Source organism: Psammomys obesus, unplaced genomic scaffold, assembly GCF_907164565.1.
Source record: "Psammomys obesus unplaced genomic scaffold, mPsaObe1.curated_primary_1811, whole genome shotgun sequence".
Classification (NCBI taxonomy): domain Eukaryota; kingdom Metazoa; phylum Chordata; class Mammalia; order Rodentia; family Muridae; genus Psammomys; species Psammomys obesus.
Window position 1 is genome coordinate 1 of NW_026591142.1, and position 5,295 is coordinate 5,295.

Sequence of the window (5,295 nt, forward strand, 5' to 3'; positions counted from 1 at the left end):
GTGTGTGTGTGTGTGTGTGTGTGTGTGTGTGTGTGTGTGTGTGTGTGATGGCCAGAAGAGGGCATTAGATGCCCTGAAGTTGGAGTGATAGGTGTTTGTGAGCCACCATGCGGTTGCTGAGATCTCAACTCGGGTCCTCTGGAAGAGCAGCAAGTGCTCCTAACTGCTGAGCCATCTTTCTAGCCCCTCTTTCTCTGTTTTTACTAAAATAGAAGCCAGCACATGGGCAGTAGAGGCAGGAGAATCAGGAGTTCAATGCCAGCTTCAACTACAAAGTAAGCTGAGGGCTAGCCTGGGCTAAGTGAGACCATACAAGAGCATGTTGCAAATAGTAATGAAAATAATCCATGAAAAAGTTACCTCAGTGTTTCTATAGAAGTTTGTTAAGAATTTGTAATTACTCTGAATCATGTGCAAAAATGGAAGAATCCATGACAGTTTATGTTTTTATGAAACAAAATCACAACACTGGACTTGAGGTTACTCCATTTTTTACCTGAGAATAATAAAGGGAACAACAACTTTCAAGGGAAAGAAAGAAACTTACTCTCACGCCTATGGGAATTTTGATAAATGGATTTATTTTCCTTATTAACTTGTATCATTATATAACTAAACCTTCTATGGCCCAGTTACAACTCTACCTAAGACAAAACAACTTTTCAAAAGTTTCTGCTGTAAATGCTATTTTTCAGCTGCTGTGGCTTAAGCAACTTTTTAACAATAATCCAAGACAAACAGTGACTTTGATTTTATTTGCTTGTTTATTCTGAGACGCAGCCTCTGACCTCGGTGCCAGTTTTTCCACAGTCACTGATGTAATCTAAAAATCTAAACTTAGCATGGTACACAGGCGCTCCTCTTGGTAGCAATGTACTTGATGACACTTCTACAGGCATTCACAACGAACTCATTTTAATTAACAGTAAGACACCCAGAAAATAATTTAAAGCATGTTTTAAATATAGCTGTCTCCCACTTTTCCCTAGTATATTTTAATAAACATTATGACCAGAAGACATTTTAACTAGTATATTTGTGTTTCTAATCATTTTGAAAAATATATACAGGAAAATAATGGTTTTGATGTTTAGGTTCTTGTAAGTCTACCTCAGAGGATAAATCACTATTTCCAACCCTGGAAGCTCAGCTTTGAATGAATGCTGCTGTCTAGCCCTTTCTTCCACATACGACATACCTACTGTATAATTCCTTGGAGTCAAACTCAAACCTAAGAAGCCCTCACTACTAACCCCTACTGTAGCAAACTCCTCCCAGAATTGCCCTGATCCTTAATCACAAGGCTGATAAACTTCTTCTGACCTCTTTGAAAAGCAAAATGAGGCGGGTGTGGTGCTATGTGCCTGCAGTCTCAGCACCCAAGAGACAGAGGCAGGAGAGGTCCTAGCTGTAGGCCAGCCTGGGGTAATATGATAAACCTTTTCCTTTTAAGGCATTTTTTAAAATTACCTTAAAAATATTCACTTTTTGGGTCAGTGTGTTCACCGTATGCAAAGGGACATGAGATGAGGCCAGAGGTCAGCTTTCAGAAATCAGTTCTCTCCTTCTACCTTGTAAGTTCTGGGGTCTGAACCCAGATCACCAGGCTTTGTGGCACTTTTCCCCACTGAGTTGTGACAGATACCTTTATATTTCATTCAAAATAATAGGGTTGGGGGGAAGAGGGGCAAGATATATACATTATTCTCTAAGTCTTGAAAATACAGGTTTAGAGCTGGGTGGTGCCTTTAATTCCAGCACCTGAGAGGCAGAAGCAGGCAGATCTCTGTGAGTTCAAGGCCAGCCAGGTCTACAGAACAAGATCTACAACAGCCAGAGCTACACAGAGAAACCCTGTCGAAAAACCCTGCCTCCTCCTCCACAAAAAGAAAGAAAAGAAAATACAGGTTTAGAATGGAAAGTTAGGCCCTGATTGTGCAACTGAGAAACTGAGGCTGGGGTACTCTGAAAACAATTGAAATTCACTTAGAGCACAAACTTCAAGTAATGCGGGTTCACAGCGGTGCATGCCTGTAATGCCAATACTGTGGAGGCAAAGTTAAAAAGATCATTAGTGAGTGAGTTCTGGGCCAGCCCGGGTTACATGGTGAGACCCGTGTCAGCCTAGACAACTTGACAAAACCCTATCTAAAAAACAAACAACAACAACAAACACACTACAAAAAAAAAAAAAAAAAAACCAAAAAACAAAAACAAAAGCTAATGAAGTTCAAACTCAACTTCCAAAAGTTGACAGAGTTCTGAAGTTGGATTGACTTTACCTGAAAAGAAATGAGGAACAGCAACTAAAAAGGACTCTACGCCTGTGGCCACTCACAAGTGCTACTCTTGACAACTTCTTTCTGGCACACACCAAACACTGCCTAAGAACGGGTCCTCCTCCCATCTGACTTTAACCACCTACTCCGTAAGTCCATCTTTTCCTCAGCGGCTGATGTCTTCACAGAGACTGTTCGTCACATCTGACACAGGAATGCTTGATCCTGTGGAAAATTAGGTTAACGCCTCTCAAAAGAGACAGAGAAACAGAACACAACTCAAGCCCCACTTAAATAAATCATTTACCTCGGTCTGGCTTCATTTTCGCATCCAATTTCCTCCCAAAGTGCCTCAAAACACAGGTGTGGGCTCTTTCCAACCGGACAAACGCTGACTCAACGGCTTCTGCTTCGGTTTAGCAAACGCTAAGAGATCAAAATTGAAAAAAAAAAAAAAAAAGTAACAATCAGGTCTTGTTTTGACCCTCGGATCTTGCAAGAAAACTACTAAGTTAGGCCTCTTCCTGGTGCAGACTGTGGTGACAGAACCTTGGGTAGGTCTGAAGGGAAAAAAAAACAAAAACCCTCAAGTCTGCGCACCGCCTCCCACGGCGTCCTCGGGCCTAGCACCCCTGTTCCCCGCCCCTGCGCTCTCCAGGCCAAGGTGTCCTCCTCTGACACAGCGTCTCGGAAGCACAGGCAGGATCTATTTATGCCCTGGAGGTACAGGCACGGAGGAGGAAGAGTCGGGCTCCAGGAGCTAAGGCAGCCCTTGGTCAAGTCTCCTCCGGGCACCGAGGCACCTCCTCAGGGGCCGGGGCGCAGCAGCCCCCTCAGCACCCCCGGGCCTCACCTGCGGGGCTCCCCTCTGGCTAGCCTCGCCGAGGCTCCGGCAGCCGGGTTCCCGCCGGAGGCGGTCAGCAGCAGAGCCCGGGCATGTCCTCAGCCTCGCCGACCCACGCGTGGCTCTGCCCACCCGGGAGCGGCTCCCATGGCCCGCCCGCTCGCCGCCCTCCGGGACCCCTCGCTCCTCCTCCCGGCACTGCTCTCCGCGGCCGCCCGGCCGCTCACATCACACTCCGTGCTCCGGGCCACGCCTCCCCGAGCGCAGGGCGCACAGCGACCCCGCGGCCGCCCGGACGCCGAGATGCCGCGCCCCGCGCATCCACCGGCCCCGCTGCCTGCCCGCCTCGCTCGCTCTCTACTCTTTTCTCTCACTGTTTGCCCTGTCAAAACACTACCCGGGTCACGTGTCCCAACAACAGCCAACCCACTCTCGTCACTTCCTCCGCGGAGGCTGCGCGCGCCGGTTGTTATGGCAACGTCGCCGCGCGCTGTGGAGCAGGAGTTTGGGGACCGGTCTACCCGGGAGAGGGTCGCAGAGCATGGAGAACCCGTAAGGGCCGCCTGCACCGCGCGCCTAGGCAGCGGTGGAACTGCGCTCTGAGGGCACTAGGGTCACCCGGGAGATGTCATCCCAGGGTTTATTCCAGACAGGAAGATAATTATAGTTTCTCCTCCTCCACAGGGATGCTGGCCTGGCTCAGAAGAACTGGGATCCAGCCCTAAATGCATGCAATTTCCCTACGGAACCCGTGTTTGATGTGGTCTGGACAGGAAAGTGGGGAGCCACATATGCCAGGAAAGGGTACTTGGGGACCCAAAAGGCTCCTTCCCACTGTAACCCTAGATTTTTCCTTATCTGCTGGGACCTAGGAACCCGAGCTTCAGAAGCACTGGATGAGCTAAAAATAGCTTGTAACTTCTAAAGCACTGACTCACCGCCAAGCGGACACTTCTGACACCATGTTATTGTTGGGGAGCTGTAATTTTCTTGTTGTGCTATAACAATGTGACACGATGACACTGCGTGTTCTGATATTGTGTCATCGCTTAAACACAAACAGATGTCAAGAATTGCTGTAGCTAAAAAAAGCAACAAGGGCTGCAGCTTTTAGCCACTCGGTTTATAGGCAAACCCAAAAGAAGAAGTACAAACTTGCAAGGCTATATAGTTTCATTGGGAAAAAAAAAACAAAAACACAGTTTTTAAAGAAACCTTTTTTTTTGCATATAAGAATCACAACAGGAAAGACTAAGATGACCTCTCTTTATAGTTTTCCGTTTTTAAATTTTTAGAGGTATGATTTTGAAACCTACGGTTTTTGTAAAGCACAAGATTATAAAGCAGCTTTATTATTGTTCTTGTTTCCACTTTTAGTGTATGAGTGAGGGCTTGAGATACTGCTCAGTGGTAGGGTGCTTGCCTGACATGCACAAGGCCCTGGTTCAACTCTAGTACCAAAGGAAAAATAAAACAATGATGCTTATTGTATGGGTATTTATTTGCTTGTGTGTGTGTCTGTGTGCTACATACATGCAGTTCGTCTAGAGGCTAGAAGGGGGCGGTGGATCTCTTGGCGCTGGAGTTACAGATGGTTATGAGCTGGGAACTGAACTTAGGCCTTCTACAAGTGCTTTTAACTGCTGATCATCTCTCCAGTCGTTATCATCACCGTCGTCGGCACTGTCATCATTACTTTGCTTCATGTCAAAAGCACAGAATTTCTGTTGTGAAAAAAGTAATATTTTCTAGATGATTAGACATGTACAATTAAGTAAAGTGCACAACTGGAGTTATCAACTGTAGCTCTGAGGCAGAACATAAAGAGATAAATAGTCTAGTCACAGAGATGTTCCAGCAATGTGAACTGAGACTTTGGACAATGGAAAGGGTTCTTAGAAACAGTGGTGGCTACAAATGTTAACTCCTGGTAGAATTCCCAAGTGTACTATTTAATAATGTCTTGTGCAATTAAAAAAAAAAAAAAAGAGGGGGATGACAAAAGTATGACTTGTTCTCACGTCTCAGTTAAACTTGGTAATGGGAGACAGAACAGTTATAGATAATCCAAAATACTTCATTTAGCACAACATCTGGGCTGTTGTAGAAGGCTCATGGGTGAATGGGCAGCAAGAGCGGTGTGGTGATTCACACCCCCCACTTGTCCCCCCC

The 5,295-nt window shown here is 46.1% G+C and overlaps 1 long non-coding RNA gene across 2 annotated transcripts; it reads right to left on the bottom strand.

Moving 5' to 3' along the window:
- Nucleotides 1-745: 745 nt before the first annotated feature.
- LOC129679103 (uncharacterized) lies at nt 746-3,473 on the bottom strand. 2 transcript variants are annotated; one of them, XR_008720511.1, is made up of 4 exons: nt 3,133-3,473; nt 2,587-2,705; nt 2,426-2,504; nt 746-2,045 (listed from the first exon to the last, which is right to left on the bottom strand). It is a non-coding gene; the product is annotated as an uncharacterized LOC129679103 (long non-coding RNA). The 2 variants fall into 2 exon arrangements; XR_008720510.1 differs by having other exon boundaries at nt 746-2,504.
- Nucleotides 3,474-5,295: the final 1,822 nt, after the last annotated feature.